Consider the following 19,845-nt stretch of genomic DNA (forward strand, 5'->3'; position numbering starts at 1 on the left):
AACTGAAAAAATGCACTTGAAAAACAGAGTCATGAATTAATTCATAGCCAGTATTGAAATGAGTCACATTTCTATTTGAAATTTGATTTATAAAACATGCTTGGCTCAAATCAAATAAAAGTATGACTCGAGTCATGTTTCTAGAAAGCATATTTTCTAAAAACAAATTATTATGATTCGATTTGTACTACTTCATGACTAGATTCATGTTATCAAAATGCTTGATTCGAGCTACACATTTCTTGACTCGATTTAAGGTTGTTTACTTTAGTCAAAAATACCATTTTATGCATGATAAATTGCTTTTTAACCTAGTGTGAGTGTAGGGCTTGAGAGAGGAACTCAAAGGCATTAATTTTAAATAATGACAATGTATCAAAGCAAATTAATTGATAAATTTGTTTTAAAATAAATTTAAATTAAAGGGATCGAGGCTAGAACCGTGAACAAATCACTTTTCTTATAGTATTTTAAGCACTCTGAAATTGTCTTAGAGTTTCTACGCAGGAATACACAGGATAATTCAGTTTATAGTCGAGTTTGCACAAAATCGATGAAAACTTGAATGTAGAAAAGATGAAATTCGGAATTTTGTGAGAAGATGATAGACTTTTCTAATGTGTTTTTCTGAATCCGAAATACTCAATTTATAGGTCAAACTGATGTTGCTTCATAAGGTTGCGACCCTTATGAAACACACATTTTCAACAACACTTTTGCTAAGTGTTGCATTGTTCATCCTACAACAACACTTTTCAAATGTTGCATTGTTTCGCCTACAACAACACTTTTACCAAATGTTGCATTGTTTAACCTACAACAAGAATTTTCAAAGGTTACAATGTTTCACAGTGCAACACTTCACGAAGTGTTGCCTATTTCCAAATTCAAACTTACTGCAACACTTCAAAAATGTTGTCTATTTCTGAATTCAAACCTACTACAACACTTCACAAGTGTTTTCTATTTCTAAATTAAAAAGTCAATCTTTACTTAAACATTTTCTTGTCATCTTAGAATACACTCAAGATTATTAATTATTAATAATTTACAATAATCTCCCACTTGTTCTAATAATGACAACACCAATTCCAGAAAAAGAGAAATAAAGAATGTTAATACAGTTAATTATCTTTCGATTTGAACTTAACCTTAGTAACGATAACATAAAGTTTAATCGGAATGATAGGTAGCTATGCTTTGACCCGTTATTCCTTGTGATTATATAGGTGTTGCCTTACACACATTCTTTAATGGTTCTTCGCCTACATCTCTTGCCTAGCACTATTTATGGCCATGCGTATTTCCTATTTTCGTGAATTTTTCATCAGAGAAACTTCAACTCTCACTTTGAGACAACACCATCTCAAAATTCATATAGGTGAAGTTCATTTTGTATATATTTCTTGAGATACATATCCTAGATATAGAACTTCATTAAGAGTTTGAAAATAATCAACCCTTAATATGTAATAGTCAACATTGTCACAGAATGTTGCATAAAACATCCAAATCAAAGACTTATTGTTACCTATTGAATCTTAGGTTAAGGGTTGTTAACTTCAGATTGGATTGCTACCGTTGTCGCAACTCTTATTCAAGTAGTTTTAATCTCATACCTCTCGAGGTAGTCTTTAATAAATCTTTGGCCAGTTGTTTCGTAAATGGATCAAGCAAATTATAACTTGATCTTATATATGTGAATGAAATGATTACATCTTTAATCAATTTTCTCATGAAAGAATGTTTAAGTCCTATTTTCTTAGACTTTCTGTTATACACTTTTTGTATGCTCTAGATAAAGTGGCTTGACTATCGCAATGAATCAACACCTTTGAAACATTGTTTTTATCCAATGGAACTTCTGACAGATGATCCCTCAACCATTCAACTTCTTCACCAGCGGAAGCAAGAGCCTCAAATTCTGATTCAATGGTTGAGAGAGTGATCCACATTTGTTCCTTTATCTTCCAAGAAATCGCACTCCCAACTAGTATAAATATCCACTGAAATGCATATTTATGATATTCAACACCTGATATCCAACTCATATCGGTATATACTTCTAATATGGAAGGAAATCTACCATAATGGAGATCGGGATTTTTGTGTTTCATAAGATAGCCGAAAATCCTAATGATGGTCTTCCAATGCTCACCATTTGGATTGCTAGTAAAATCTACTCATTTTACTAATTGTAAATGTTATGTCGGGTCTAGTACATTGCACGCACTTGCATATTCCAGTTGAGCCACAACTCTTCCATCATTCTTTTGAAGTTTGACACTAGGATCAAAAGGAGTACTCACTTTCTTGAAATTTAAGTGTTTGAACTTGTCAAGTACCTTCTCAATAAAATGTGTTTGACTAAGTTCATAACCCCCACTATTTCATTTTACTTTGTGGAAGTTAGAAACCTCTTTGTATCTAAAGTATCATTCATCTCATTGCTAATGATCAATATGTGATCATCATAGAGATAAAGGAATATCACAATATTATCACATAATTTTATGCGCAAACACTTTTCACAAGAATTAGATGAAGAAGGTTTTTAGATAATCATGCATGGTGATGCTGATGACACTGAAATTCACCGTATTTTCGACTCCGATTTCGCATGCATTTTAGTTATTTTATTGTTATTTTGTTATGTTATTACTATGCTTTTCTTTGTTTTCAGGTTTTCAGTCTAATCGGAGCCCCGATCGAGAAAAGGAGCGAAAATGAGCTAAAAAGCCTAAAAATCAGCATTTTACACTTGTGGCTCCCACTGTGGCGGGCGCCATGGGTCCAGCCATGATGTGTCCCAGTTCCAACCTCTCCTCAACTGCCACATCTCCCACTATCTCCACTTGGGCGCCATAATTTCCTCCTGTGACGGACGCCACAAGAACAATATGTTTCCCTCCCATTTTCAAACTAAGGGGCATCCTTGTCATTTCCATTATTTTCCTTGCTTATAAATAGAGCCTTGATTTCATTTGTTTCATCATCCAAACTTAGTTACAACTAGGCATATATCAATATTGTGTAAAACTGGTAATCGCTTCACATCGGAGTGTTGCCACACTGTGTAATCGAGTCTGTAATCGAGTTTGGAGCACTTTGGAAGGAAGTTAATCCTGCCACCATTTTCATTTCTGTTTCGCACTTTATTCGACCCTCCAATTGGAGCAGGTTTTATTGCTTTACCTTTGTCTACTTTACTTTCCCGCAATGCCTTTACTTTATTTATTTTCCCGCACTGCCTTTACTTTGTTTACTTTCCCGCACTGCCTTTACTTTGTTTATTTTCCCGCACTGCCTTTACTTTGTTTACTTTCCCGCACTGCCTTTATTTTATTTATTTCTCGCACTACACTACTTTCCTTTATTTATTGCACCGCACTACTTTTATTTATTTTCCGCACTCGCACTACTTTTATTTATCCGTCTTTATGATAAAAATTAAAATGCATTTTTACTTTACCATGTCTGGCTAAACCTTTAAAGGTTAGAGTGTAAGAATCGTTATTGAAGTAATAATCCGTACAATTGTTCGTAGAAACACTTAAGGGCTATTTTGATTTTCAACTTAAGTTTTCCCGCACTTAATTTCCGTTGGGTAAGATCGAAATTCGTCCGACGTCTGTTTAAACTTAGTTGTTTTTAACTATTTCAAATACAGCGAAAACGCTTTGTTTAGTTCATTAGGAGTTTTAAACCTAAAAAGAAAAGTGATTTTAAAACTATTTTCAGACCCGTTTATAAGTTTAGAGTCTGGTTCGTGAGAACCTCTTTTAGTTAAGAAATCCAAGTTAAAATACTTTTCAACTTAGTCAAGATACTATATTTCTTAAAAATAGGTTTACTACTCTAACGCAATGCGCGCCTTTTTATAAGTGACAATAAGAGGGTTTAATTAAGGAGTACAACTCGGTTCTGAATACGCGAAAGCGACAGTTCCCGTTAAATTGCTTCTTTTCAAAGTAGGAAACACTGCCCATAAGTAATTCTATTAGCAAGTACTTGGATTATTAATTGATTATGTGAATTACATTCGAACCTGTCTTTATTAATTGAATTTAATTTATTACTTTATTTTTCACTGTGCACTCTTAAAAACCCTTTTTCGACTACCTTTGATAAACACCGTAACAATAGATAACGATAGATTGACATTTGGTCCATGTGGATTCGACAATCTTTTATATTAGTCTGACGCGTTCGTATACTTGCGAAAAACACGCATCAAGTTTTTGGCGCCGTTGCCGGGGACCAATTTCGTCAAATTTCGTACCCTGTTGTTATATCGTTTAGACTTAGGTTGTTACTTGTCGGTCAATGCGAAGGACTCGCAGCACCGAAAGCTTAGTAGATCCTCTGGCGGAACCTGAACGTTACGCTCGCGCACGTTTATTTTTCCATAGAATTAGGAGAGTTATAGCCGAAGATCAAAATCAAAGACCTCTTAAGGATTCCGCCCAACCATCCAACGAAGAACCTAGTTCTAGTATAGTAAACCCAACCATCCCAGCTAATAATTTCGAACTTAAACCCTCCCTGTTGCAACTAGTGCAACAGGGACAATTCTCAGGTCTTGCTCTTGAGAACCCAAACCATCATTTAAAAATCTTTCTCCAATCAGCAGACACTTTTAAAACCAATGGAGTTTCTCCTGAGGCAATCCGTTTAAGATTATTCCCTTTCTCCCTCAGAGATAAAGCCTTATCATGGTTAGATTCCCTTCCACCCAATTCTATAACAACTTGGGATAACCTTAGAAAAGTATTCCTTGCTAGATACTTTCCCTCAAGTAAGGCCGCCGTTCTTCGAAACCAAATAACCATATTTACCCAGAATCAAGGGGAATCGCTGTTCGAAGCTTGGGAGAGATATAAAGAGTTGTTAAGAGCATGCCCACATCATGGTTTAGAAAATTGGTTAATCATTCATACCTTCTATAATGGACTTCACTATAACACTAAGATGACCATCAACGCTGCCGCAGGCGGTGCACTGATGAACAAACCTTATCCTGAAGTTAGTGCCCTCAATGAAGATGTGGCTCAAAACCATCAATCATGGGGAGTTGAACGAGCGACAGTTGAGAAGAAGGAAGCCCAAGGAAGAATACATGAGTTAAGCTCTATAGACATGATGCAAGCTAAAATGGACGCGTTAGCCCTCAAGGTCAAGCATATGTGCATAAACCCGAATACAGCAGCTGCAGTTTTGTCAGATTGTGAGATATGTGGAACCAAGGGACACCAATCTGTAGAATGCAGTCTCTTAACCGAAACCAACTCTAAGCAAGTGAACTACGCCCAAGGGAACCCATATTCGAATACCTACAACCCTGGATGGAGGAATCAGCTGAACTTCTCATATAAGAACAATAACCCTATCCAAAATACTGCACCTCCGAGACAACCAGGTTATCAAGCCCTAAGACCAAATCAACCTATGCAACCTGTGCCACCAAAGCCGAGCCTTGAGAAAATTATGGAAAATTTTATCACTGCTCAAACCCAACAAAACAAAGAGTTCATGAACCAGAACATTCACATTAACAAACTGATTACCCAATTAGGAACCAAGGTTGACCAAATAGTTACTCACAATAAGATGCTTGAAACCCATATCTCTCAGGTAGCCTTAAACCAAGCCCCCCAGACTACACCTGGAGGACAGTTCCCTGGACAACCTCAACAGAATCCGAGAGGACAAGCCAATGCCATTACCCTACGAAGTAGGAACGCTTATGATGAACCGTTTAACCCAAGATTGAGTGAACCCAAAACTTCTAAGGAATATACCGAACCCACAGACGGAGTAAAGGAACCAAAGGAATCTGAAAAACAGAAAGGTCAAGAAAAAGGAGAAGAACCTAAAGACAAAACGTATGTACCACCCCCGCCATACAAACCACCAATACCATATCCGCAAAGACTCAAACAAACTCAGATCAATAACAAGTATCAGAAATTCATTAAGGTTATAGAAAAACTTCACGTAGAAATCCCTTTCACATAAGCCATCACCCAAATACCTTTTTATGCAAAGTTTCTCAAAGACATCCTTACCAATAAACGTAGACTCGACGATCCGAAGCCCTTGGAATGCAACTCTATTTCCGAGAATAAGTTAGCCAAAAAAGATAAAGATCCTGGAAATTTCTCCATTCCTTGTCTTTTGGGAAGTCATGTCATCGAAAAAGCTTTTCTAGACTTAGGAGCTAGTGTGAGCTTAATGCCTTTAGCAGTTTGTGAGAGGTTAAACTTAGGAGAACTACAACCTACTAAGATGTCACTTCAATTAGCCGATAGATTTGTTAAGTATCCGATAGGTATATTAGAAGATGTCCCTGTTAGGATAGGTCAGTTATTTATCCCTATTGATTTTGTTGTCATGGACATCAAAGAGGATAATGATATACCAATCCTTCTAGGTAGACCATTCTTATCAACTGCAGGAGCCATAGTAGATGTCAAGAGAGGAAAGTTGACCTTTGAGGTAGGCAACGAGAAGATAGAATTTATACTTTCAAAATTTCTTATGGCACCTGTGATGGGAGACACATGTTATGCCATAGATATCATTGATGAATGCGTTAGGGAATTAGAACAAGAAGAAATCATATAAACAATTAAGTTTCCATCAACTCTCATACTGGAAGATGATAACTTTAGGAAACCCTACATCGATGATAACCTTTACGAATGTTTATCCCTTACCCCAGATCCTATGCCATGCCCTAAGAAACCAACCTTAGAACTTAAGGAACTGCCTAAAAACCTGAGATATGAGTTCCTTGATGAAGAGATGAACAGTCCAGTTATAGTCAGTGCTACCTTAAGCCAAGAGGAAACAGACCAACTCTTAGATGTTTTACGAAGATATTCGTTAGCCTTAAGATATAATATCTCTGATCTGAAAGGTATAAGCCCATCCGTATGTATGCATCGGATTTTGCTCGAAGAAGATTCAAAGCCCTCCAGAGAACATCAGAGAAGAATAAACCCTATAATGAGTGATGTTGTTAAAAGAGAAGTTCTTAAGCTACTTGAGGCAGGTATAATCTATCAGATCTCAGATAGTAAGTGGGTGAGCCCTGTGCATGTAGTACCTAAAAAGGGAGGCATCACAGTAGTGCAAAACGATAAAGGAGAACATGTAGCAAAACTGATAGAAGGAGGATGGCAGATGTGCATAGACTATAGAAAGTTAAATAAAGCAACCAGGAAAGATAATTTCCCTTTACCATTTATAGACCAGATGTTGGAGCGTCTAGCCAGACACTCTTACTTTTGCTATCTAGATGGATACTCTGGATTCTTCCAAATACCTATCCACCCCGAAGATCAAGAGAAAACTACCTTTACATGCCCTTATGGAACTTTTGCCTACAGGGGAATGCCATTCAAACTCTGTAATGCCCCAGCTACTTTCCAACGTTGCATGATGTCAATCTTTGCAGATTACCTAGATGGTATCATGGAAGTATTTATGGATGATTTCTCGGTTTGCGGATTTGATATCCCAAATTGTCTTGCTAACCTTGAGAAAATCCTGGAGAGATGCGTGGAGGTGAACCTTGTGCTGAACTGGGAAAACTGTCATTTCATGGTCACCGAAGGGATTGTTTTAGGACATATAGTTTCCGAAAAAGGTATCGAGGTAGATAGATCTAAGATAGAAGTCATGGAGAATCTAAAACCACCCAAAACTATCAGAGAAGTCCGAAGTTTCCTTGGACATGCTGGATTCTACCGGCGTTTTATCAAAGACTTCTCTAAAATAACTAAACCTTTAATTGGCCTTTTAATGAAAGATGTTGAATTCATTTTCGATGAAAAATGTAATGAAACATTTAATCTCTTAAAGCAAGCGTTGATTTCAGCACCCATTATGCAACCCCCTGATTGGTCAGAACCTTTTGAGATAATGTGTGACGCTAGTGATTATGTCGTTGGAGCCGTTCTAGGACAAAGGAAAGATAAAAAATTACATGTGATTTATTATGCCAGTAGAACCCTAGACGCCGTCCAACTTAACTACACAACAACTGAAAAGGAACTACTAGCTGTAGTTTTTTCTATAGAAAAATTCAGATCTTATCTAGTAGGAGCCAAAATTATAGTTTACACCGATCATGTTGCCATTCGTTGCCTATTAAGTAAAAAAGATGCCAAGCCCAGGTTACTCCGATGGATTCTGTTACTACAAGAATTTGATTTAGATATCCGAGATAAAAAAAGACACTGAAAATGTAGTAACTGATCACCTTTCTAGGCTAGAACACCTGAAACCAGACTTCGTACCCATAAATGATGATTTTGCCTATGATAGACTGATAGCTAAACTAGAAGCCATTGAAGACGGTAGCCTAGGCCCTCATGAGCACTTCCAAAAATCCTTAGTTGTAAGTAACGTGCCATGGTATGCAGACTTTGTTAATTATCTAGCTGTTGATATCATACCCCCTGATCTTGACTACCATCGGAAGAAGAAGTTCTTTAACGATGTGAGAAACTTTTATTGGGACGAACTGCTCCTTTTCAAAAGGGGTAAAGACGGCATTTTTCGCCGTTGCATTCCAAAAGAGGAGGTAAAAAGTATAATTGAGCATTGTCACTCTGCACCATATGGTGGACATGCGAGCACCTCTAAGACATACGCCAAGATTCTTCAAGCTGGCCTGTTCTGGCCTACCATGTGACGCGATGTCCATGCTTGCATTGTCAAATGTGATAGATGCCAACCCACGAGAAATATTTCAAGACGTGACGAAATGCCTCTAAGAAACATTCAAGAAGTAGAACTCTTCGACGTTTGGGGTATAGATTTCATGGGACCTTTCCCACCATCCTTAGGAAACAAGTATATCTTAGTAGCTGTAGACTACGTGTCTAAGTGGATTGAAGCTATAGCTGCGCCCACAAACGACAATAGAGTGGTGATCAAGTTATTTAAAAACTATATATTCCCCAGATTTGGAATACCCCGTTTAGTCATAAGCGATGGAGGATCGCACTTCATATCGAGAATATTTGATAAACTTTTAAGCAAATATGGAGTTAGGCATAAAGTAGCAACACCATACCACCCACAGACTAATGGCCAAGTAGAAGTATCCAATAGGGAGATAAAACAAATTCTAGAAAAAACTGTTTCTATATCTAGAAGAGACTGGTCTCAGAAGCTCCAAGAAGCATTATGGGCCTACAAAACCGCTTTCAAAACCCCTATAGGAACAACTCCCTACCAACTAGTCTATGGAAAATCCTATCATTTACCTTTTGAATTAGAGAATAAGGCCTATTGGGCCATTAAAACTTTGAATTTGGATTACCTGACCGCTGGTGAAAAACGTATCCTTGACATCCACAAACTGGAAGAACTCAGACAATCTGCCTACGAAATGCCATAATATACAAAGAGAGAACCAAAGCTTGGCATGACAAAAGAATCGTGAAAAAAGATTTCAATATAGGCGACCCTGTTCTCCTGTTCAATTCTAGGTTACGACTTTTCCCTGGGAAGTTGTGTTCAAGATAGACTGGCCCTTTCAAAGTATCTAAGATTCTGAGGTCCGGAGTTGTAGAAATCAAGAATGAAACCTGTAGTCCATTCATTGTAAATGGGAAAAGACTGAAGCTCTATGAAGGAGGAGACATTTCAACAGACTACTCCAGCCACACTCTGATAGATCCACCAATTCCTATGACAGATGTATAAGTTCCGATCGTCAAGCTAACGACGTTAAACAAGCGTTGCTTGGGAGGCAACCCACGGTTTTCTTATCTTATTTTTTTTTTCTGCATTTATTTACTTTAATTTATTTTTAATCATATTCTCGTCAGGACTAAATATCATTTGCAATGTTTGTGTTTTCAGGATCCTTTTCCCTAACCTTTGCAGGATGCAGAACTTTGATGACATGCACGTGGTTTTCAGAGATGACGCCCAGAGGGAGCGTTACATAGTTCTCTACCAGCGCCTTATGGAACCTACACGCTATCCGGACCAGGATTACATGGACGCCCTAGGAATTGAGTTGAGCATCAGATTCCTGTGTCACCAACTCCAATGGGATGAATTCGCTAATGACTTGAACAACACCTACATGAACTTGACTTTGGAGTTCCTTAGCACGTTTGCTTATGATCCTTACTCCGGACCAGATGGACATGCTGTTTTCAGGTTATTCGGGACTGAGTACTCTTTCAGCCAGAAGGAGTTCAGTGACTTGTTAGGTTTTCAGACAACCCCCGACGCTATCCCTGAGACACCGATGGGATACTTTCTGAGTAGAGAAGTGGAGAAATTCTGGAGCGATATCTCTGGTGGAGGGAGTCAGGATCCTTCCACTCAGTTGTCCCAAGTTATCCACAATCCTGCTATGAGGTATTTCCAGATGATACTGGCGCACTCTTTTCTTGGAAGACCAGATGCTGAGACTCTACTGAGTGAGGAAGAGATATTTTTGTTATTTTGTGCATCCCAGTCACGCCCTGTGGCATGTGGGAACTTTCTGCTATGTGGCCTTAGCAGTGTTTCCAGATCATCCGAGGGAGTTATTCATGTAGGAGGGATTGTCACGTAGATTGCCACTGCCTTAGGCTTGTCCCACAAGCTGCTCCATCTTAGGACTTTCTATGACTATACTACTATGGATATTGATTTTTGCTTGGACAGAGGATTGATGAGGAGAGCCTCTTTCAATCCCAGACAGTTCAGATTGTTGATTGATAGCAAGACGATACACTACTTTACACGACCAGAATGGACCAGAGAGACCGTCGTCGCAGCAGATCCCTTCGTCCACCTCAGGATGGCGAAGGGACCAGTGGTCAGCAGTAGTGTGACAGGTTACTCTCCCCTTATCTTATTTCGAAACATTGGGGATAATGCTCGATTTAAGTGTGGGAGGAGATTTTATCGCTTTCTATTTCCCTTTGCTGTTTTTAGTTAGATTGTTTATTTTTATTGCTTTTTAGTTATTTACTTTGTTTTATTTTGTTTTTAGTTAGTGTTTTTTAGAAAATACATGCGTCTAACGAGTCACCAGTATAGTGTATCTTTAGTACATCCTCACCTCCCCATTCCTTTAGCCCTACCAATAATTTTTGCAAAAGAAAACGGTGTTGTTCTAAACGTTTTTGGGCTTTAAGACAGGTTTGAGTTAGGATGTGGTGACTTGGGAGAACCTTTTGAAACATCGGTATCGTTTTAGCACCATAGACTTCATGAATATAAGAATCACTCCTGAAACCCCATATACCATGGCCTTAATCGCCATTTTAGTATAGTCCTCAGTAGTTTATTCTAGCTGTCAACTCCGGCCTACGCATCCTCTACGTCGGGGACCGATGAACATAAGTGAATGATCCAGTGCAATAAATAAATAAAAAGGCAAATTTCGGGATAGGTGACCCTCACAAGGTCATTTAAACCAAAAAGTTGTAAAAATTTGCTGCAAAAGAAAAAGAAAAAAAACTCACCCACTGTTAGTTGGTTCAGAGGTATCTAGCGCTGAACTCGGTAGGGCGGATTACGATCCGATCCCCCACAACTGCATTTGGGTCAAATAAAAGGGTTTACACAGATTTATGTGCCAGAAACCCCATGTTTAGGATCAGAATCACTAACCGGTCACTCTACTATGAAGCATGTACGGATAACGGGCTTAATGTGATTGCGCCTGAATGAAAAGGACCCAAAAAGAGATGAAGAGGTAGGCCTAGGTATTGTGGGATAATATGGGTTGGTTAATATAGGAATAGAGTTTATGTCTGTGTCTACGGATAAGTGTCATCGCGATACCGTTGGTTCACTCAGTTAGTACCTATCACTGCATCCCGACTTGAACTTAGAAGCCTTTCTAGCCCGAATCACTCGTTGACACCGGTTTTTCTTCTTTGAGATTTTAAGTGTTTTGCTTGAGGACAAGCAAGGGTTTAAGTGTGGGAGAATTTGATGACACTGAAATTCACCGTATTTTCGACTCCGATTTCGCATGCATTTTAGTTGTTTTATTGTTATTTTGTTATGTTATTACTATGTTTTTCTTTATTTTCAGATTTTCAGCCTAATCGGAGTCCCGATTGAGAAAAGGAGCGAAAATGAGCTAAAAAGCCTAAAAATCAGCATTTTACACTTGTGGCTCCCACTGTGGCGGGTGCCATGGGTCCAGCCATGACGTGTCCCAGTTCCAACCTCTCCTTAACTGCCACATCTCCCACTATCTCCACTTGGACGCCACAATTTCCTCCTGTGGCGGGCGCCATGAGGTTGTGGCGGGCGCCACAAGAACAATATGTTTCCCTCCCATTTTCAAATTGAGGGGCATCCTTGTCATTTCCATTATTTTCCTTGCTTATAAATAGAGCCTTGATTTCATTTGTTTCATCATCCAAACTTAGTTACAACAAGGCATATATCAGTATTGTGTAAAAATGGTAACCACTTCACAACGAAGTGTTGCCACACTGTGTAATCGAGTCTGTAATCGAGTTTGGAGCACTTTGGAAGGAAGCTAATCCTGCCGCCATTTTCATTTCTGTTTCGCACTTTATTCGACCCTCCGATTGGAGCAGGTTTTATTGCTTTACCTTTGCCTACTTTACTTTCCCGCACTGCCTTTACTTTGTTTATTTTCCCGCACTGCCTTTACTTTGTTTACTTTCCCGCACTACCTTCACTTTGTTTATTTTCCCGCACTTCCTTTACTTTGTTTACTTTCCCGCACTGCCTTTATTTTGTTTATTTCTCGCACTGCACCACTTTCCTTTATTTATTGCACCGCACTACTTTTATTTATTTTCCTCACTCGCACTACTTTTATTTATCCGTCTTTATGATAAAAATTAAAATGCATTTTTACTTTACCATGTCTGGCTAAACCTTTAAAGGTTAGAATGTAAGAATCGTAATTGAACCAATAATCCATACAATTGTTCGTAGAAACACCTAAGGGCTATTTTGATTTTCAACTTATGTTTTCCCGCACCTAATTTCCGTTGGGTAAGATCGAAAGTCGTCCGACGTCTGTTTAAACTTAGTTGTTTTTAACTATTTCAAATACAGCGAAAGCGCTTTGTTTAGTTCATTAGGAGTTTTTAACTTAAAACGAAAAGTGATTTTAAAACTATTTTCGGACGCGTTTATAAGTTTAGAGTCTGGTTCGTGAGAACCTATTTTAGTTAAGAAATCCAGGTCAAAATACTTTTCAACTTAGTCAAGATACTATATTTCTTAAAAATAGGTTTACTACTCTAACGCAATGCGCGCCTTTTTATAAGTGACAATAAGAGGGTTTGATTAGGGAGTACAACTCGGTTCTGAATACGTGAAAGCGACAATTTCCGTTAAATTGGTTCTTTTCAAAGTAGGAAACACTGCCCATAAGTAATTCTATTAGCAAGTACTTGGATTATTAATTGATTATGTGAATTACATTTGAACCTGTCTTTATTAATTGAATTTAATTTAATACTTTATTTTTCATTGTGCACTCTTAAAAATCCTATTTCGACTACCTTAGATAAACACCGTAACAATAGATAACGATAGATTAACATTTGGTCTTTGTGGATTTGACAATCTTTTATATTACTCTGACGCGTTCGTATACTTGCGAAAAACACGCATCAGATGCAAGAAGGTTTTTAGATGAAGTGAGAGATGAATATTTAAGCAATTTAAAATAATATAGTATGAATTGCAATGAGTACCTTATTTATGTACACTTGTCTCAAATCTTCACTTTAATTTCTATGCTAAATCTTCTTGATCAACTTCATCATTCAAATTTTTAAATCTTTTCTTCTTTGATAATATTTATCTTCATCAAAATTCAACAAGATATAAGATGTTATCCTCACAATGTACCCCTTTTGATGATGACAAACTCTTTGAATTCGTGTTCTGATAATGATTGAAAAGCATCCCCTAAGTTATGTGTCTCCCCTTAATTGGTGAATCTTACAATGACAGAGTCAAACTTTTGATGTCATTGTTTTGGTGCTTGTTTCAATCCACACAAGGATTTGTCAAACTTGCACACCTTTTGTTTATCTCGAAATAATCTTCTATCTGCTCCATGTAAATCTCCCCATCGAGATCTCTATTTAGGAATGTTATTTTGGCATCCATTTCAGAAACTATAAGGTTATGCAAATGATGCTCTAATTTTTGTTGTGCTTGCTACTAGTGCATATGTGTCAAATGATAAACACCTTCTTTTGTTTATAACACCCTTGGTCATTAATCTAGACTTGTAGGTGTTTAGTATACCATCACACTATGATACTTCCTTCTAAACAAGAGCGGACCCTTAAAGTTATTGCTTCCTTATAAGTCTTTGGATCATCTTTCACTTGAAGAATAATAAGAATCTTATGAACAAAATTCTTACTATTTCCTTTCATTAGATAAAAGAAATAAATTGACTATCAATTTTGTTCGATCCTAGATCCTTAGCCTTTTTCACTCTCTTGCTTATTCTATGTTCGGGTTGTTTTTCAATAATACATGAAGAATCTTCCTCGCATGATTTTTCATTAGTGACAAGCTTTCGGTTTGTGTTTCAACAATTCGTAGAGAACCTTCCTTGCGAGGTTCTTCACTTGTGGGAATCTCGAATTTCTTATCCTCCGTGATAAGGATCTCAAAATTCCACATCTCGATATTCAATAGTTACATTAGACTCCAAATTCATACATCTATATAAATCATGATTCATCTTTGGATGATCTTTATATGTCTTATAATAATAAATTTCATTAAACATAAATATATTATTCACATAGAATACAAATCAAAACTCAATTGCAGAATTTGAAATCACAAACTTTTTAATAAATTTGACTACTTCAATAATCCACCCATCTATACTTTAAAATTTCCAATTTCCAATTTCAATTTATCTTTCCACCGGTTTACTTAACACGTCATAATTTTTTTTATGTGCATATTAGTTTTGAAAATTAGACGAAATAAAACCTTACAATCAAATCATTAGTATTGTATGTTTGAAAATTGATCACATTTGAAATTACATTTCATTTAAAATAAGCTAAAGGCGAAATATCTATTATCAAACTTTTGATAATAATTAAGAATTTAATTCATGTTATATCCAAAACATAATTCTGCAATTTTCTATACATCAATATATTGAGTATGATGCACAGTAGCACATTTAATTTATTACATTATAATTACCAAACTAATAGGTATTGTATCATTTTAGTTTTAGATATATTATTTACATAGATACTATAATTGAAACATTGAAACTAGAACAATATGTATTTTATGCATATGTATATTGTACCGTGAATATGGAGAAAGATATAATTTATTACCCCAAATTTCATTCCAAACTAATAATATCAACAAATTCTTGTGTAAATTTCAAGATTTATGATACATGTCAATTTGTATCTTCTTAATGATTTACTATTTATTAAGTCAAACATTCATAGAGAACCTATATCATAAATTAAATTACCATACTCATTAGTCATATATAGGTTATTGTATAAAGCACTATTATGAAATGGCACATATATATTATATATAGAGGTTACTCTTTACTCATATATAGGTTACTCATTAGCCAAACATTCATATATATATATATATATATATATATATATATATATATATATATATATATATATATATATATATTATATATATATATATATATATATATATAATATATATAATATATATATATATATATATAATATATATATATATATATATATATATATATATATATATATTATTATATATATATATATATATATATATATATATAATATATATATATATATATATATATATATATCTATATATATATATATATTATATATATATATATATTATATATATATATATTGGCACATATGCAAACAGTTTGCACCGCTAAAGAGGGGTATATATTTATTGGAGGAGTGATTACCTTTATAGCACACACCATAAATTTAGAAGTGGAGCTTGTTACACTTGATCCTCTACCCATACCTTCCCTTAATATTCTTGCATGATGTCATATGCGGTTGATTAAAAATAGAATGGATGAATATTCCTTGATGATTAGTAATAGAGAGGTCATAAGTGTTATTTTGCCATGTCCAAATCGCATAAATGTGACACCGATGTGTTCGCTGTTGATTTTGGCGAACAACCTCTGGTTTTCCAAAACTTGTCGAATTGGGTTACTTGCAGGATCAACCATACAAATCCTAGGACATGTGCAAATTTAAATAACTTTGTAACTCTTTAGAACAACCTTTGTATCCTTTATTTGGTTTACTAAGTCTTTCATGTACGAAAGATATTGACTAAAAGTGCTTAAGTAAAAGTAAACTTAACAAGACTAAGATAAATGGCGAAAAGTAAATGGCGAAGAATAAACTGCATAAAGTAAATGCAAAGGATAAATGACTGGTAAATGTAAAGGAAAATTGGTAAAGAACTTTGAAATTTATAAGATAAAACTTTAAAGAAATGGTGTTTGTTCACACGTACATTTTCCAGATAAGACTATTTTCTCTCACACGGGTACTTTGAGTATTTTGCAAGAATTTTGTACAAGTTTTCACACATTTATTCTGATAACAACTATCCTATTTATATACAAACAAAATAACTGTCACTAACGAATAAATCCTAAAACTATGACACTTGGCTCTCTGCATAACTTCCTTTCGCCAGGTGCTTCCACGCGTCTTCTGCCAAACGTCATAACTCTTTTGAATTTGAATTTCCGCTTTACGTCGAAACGACGCGTCTCCTCAGACTTGTCAAATTGTCGAAATATCATAACATCATCCATACTTGTCAAAGACGTTTTTTCATCTGCAGACATCTTCTCTTGTTGAAATGTCGAACCACCAATCTGTCGAAGTGTCGAACAAGCATCTCCATTTGTCGAAAACACTATTCTATTTATTAATTTCATGGCGTCAAAAATACATGTATACAAATTGCCCACCAGCAAAGATGTCACTACGCCAAAAACTGGAATAGACATCACACCTTAGAGGGCGCTTTATTACAAAAGCACACTCTAAAGTGAAGAGAAAAAATAAGGAGCGAACAACTGGAATAGACAGCGCACTTTAGAGGGCGCTTTTGTAACAAAGCGCCCTCTAAAGTGAAGCGAAAAAATAATGAGGAAATGGAGGGACACCAATAGAGGGCGCGTTTATGAAAGCGCCCTCTAAGGGTACCCTTAGAGGGCGCTTTTAAAAAAACGCTCTCTAAGTCCATGTACATTTCCAGTTTATAAGGCGCTTTTGGAAAGCCTTAGAGAGCGCTTTTAGAAGCGCCCTCTTAGGCCCCCTTTAGAGACGCTTTTTTTACACAAGCGCCCTCTAAGGTCCCCTTTAGTAAACATTAAAATTATAACATATACTGCATGTCTCTTTATTTTCCCTCGCTATATGCTATTTCGTTTACGTAACTGGGTTTTCTCTCTACTGCGATTACTCTCTACTGCGATTACTCTCGTCCTCTGTTCGTTCTCCCTCCCTCACCGTCGTCGTCGCCGTCACCTTTTTCTGCTGCTGCGTTCACGTTCACTGAGTTATCTGCGTCCACCGTCGCTGTTCACTTTCTTCTCCATCGTTACCGTCACCTTGAAGGTATTTCTCTCAATAGTTTGTATTTTCAGGTGTTTGATTAGGGCATTTTCTAAACTGAGTTTTACATTTTGTGCATTATGTTGATTAATGTTGTTTAGGGAAAACAAGCACTATATGGTGTTCATGAGCACCTTGTTGAAAATCATTTTTTGTTATTTTTTTGTGTATGGTTTTGATCACTGAATGTTGTATGTTGTATGGTTATGTAAGGTTTTTTATTTCTGATTGAAAACTGATGTCATTTGGAGTGTGTTTGAGCTTGTGCTTGGAAGTTTGATGATTATGGATGCAAGTTTGTTCATGTTCCAAACACCATAAGTTTGCATTGGTCTTTTGTATGCAGTAGGTGTGTGTGAGTTTGTATTCAATAATGATGAAAAAAAGAGAGAGTTTAGATTGTTGTAACATGAGAGAAATGGAAGGTATATGAATGTGTTTTTTGTGTAGCTTCACGAATATGGTCATTGTCTTACTTGGGTCTTATTGAATCATTTCTATATTACAAATAAAATGGCTAGTAACCAAGACAATACCCATGACGCGAGTGGATCACGTAACAATGTTGAAAATGAAATCAAACGAGGATTGACTGTTATGAAGTCAATCATTCGTGCAAGAGACAAGGGTGAAAAATTCGAAGTACATTGACAAGTTACATTGGTTTCCTTGTTCGACAACATATTCCGATTACATGTGATAATTGGAGAAGTCCGGAATTGAAGGTTGGCAAAGAAAAAATATGGCCCGAGATACAGGTACTTACCATATATTGTTATATGTTTTTTTTGTTGACTATTTGTTGACCATATATTGTTATAATATTACTTATAATAACACACTCCATGTGTATGTTTTTTAGAGATCCTTTCACATCGATGAAAGCCGGCAAAAATATTGTATTCAATTGGCCGGAAAAAGACTCTGAGGATTTCGATCCTTTTTGTCCAACAAATTTCTCAAGGATGAGGAAGGAAAATTTGTTGAAGCAAAACGGCCAATGAAGTATGCGGAGATTATTTCAGCCGAAGAATGGGATAACTTTGTCGCCAAACGAAGAAACGAAAAATTCCATGTAATGTCTATTAATTATGGTATTATACAATTGTTAAGTTACTTGGTTCTGATATGCCTTAAACTTTTTTATCCAGGAAGTAAGCGACAAAAATCGGAAAAAGGGCATCAAAACCCGCGTATCCGTACAAAAAAGGGTGTACGGGATATGCACGGTTACAACAAAGAATTGTGAGTATATTCAAATGCTATGAGCTTATACATTGTCACAATATGTTATAATTGATGATCTTATAATCTGATTCAATGTGTAGCTAGCCGAGGAGAAAAGTGACGCAACATCTCTTCCGGAGCACGTATTGTGGAAGGCTGCTCGGGTTGGGAAGGATGGGGCTGTCAATGAAGCGGTTCAAAATGTTTATGACGAATGTGTAAGTATATATAACATTATTTCTTTAATTATATCGAAAATTTTGTTAGACATATAATTCATTTTTAATCTCCTCTAATAATATTTCAGGAGACTTTATCCCAAACCTTACCTTCAACCGAGGTCCAGGATTGCAGGAGCCTACTTAGTCGAGTACTAAATGTTCCTGAGTATTCCGGTCGTGTGAGGGGTAAGGGTTTTGGTGTGACTCCGTCGTCATTTTATAAAAAACCAAAAACAAAAAATCCTACCAACAAAGAGGTGATGGAGACCTTGGCGGAGTTAAGCGCACAAGTACTCGAACTGCAAAAGGAGAATGCAAGGTATAGAGAGGAAAGACGCGGTTCCGAGGCAAAAGATACTAGTGACCGAGCTAGTATCAATTGTCAACCGAAATTTCCCGAGGTAATTATATATTTTATTATGAAATTAAAATAGCACTTTTTTACTTGACACATATACACGTTAACAATAACATATTTATTATTGGTTTAGGGCATTACACCTTGTCAGCTGTATCTATCGTCACCAACTTATCGCATAGTTGGCAAGGGAAAAGTGCACAACACTTCGGGTGAATTACTTCACCATAATCCCCTCCCGGTGGGATATATGAAAGTTTCGGTTGATCTTGTATTAGATACGGACGCGCTTCTACCATTACCTGACGTTGTTTCAGAGACAACGTTGATGCGAGATGCAGTCGGATCCTTTGTTGGATGGCCGTCAGATCTAATTTTCCCAGATGCCGAGGTA

The 19,845-nt window shown here is 36.4% G+C and overlaps 1 non-coding gene across 1 annotated transcript; it reads right to left on the minus strand.

Moving 5' to 3' along the window:
• Positions 1–4,809: 4,809 nt before the first annotated feature.
• LOC127099898 (small nucleolar RNA R71) lies at positions 4,810–4,916 on the minus strand. The gene has a single exon (XR_007794360.1). It is a non-coding gene; the product is annotated as a small nucleolar RNA R71 (small nucleolar RNA).
• Positions 4,917–19,845: the final 14,929 nt, after the last annotated feature.

Source organism: Lathyrus oleraceus, chromosome 6 (genome assembly GCF_024323335.1).
Source record: "Lathyrus oleraceus cultivar Zhongwan6 chromosome 6, CAAS_Psat_ZW6_1.0, whole genome shotgun sequence".
Classification (NCBI taxonomy): Eukaryota; Viridiplantae; Streptophyta; class Magnoliopsida; order Fabales; family Fabaceae; genus Lathyrus; species Lathyrus oleraceus.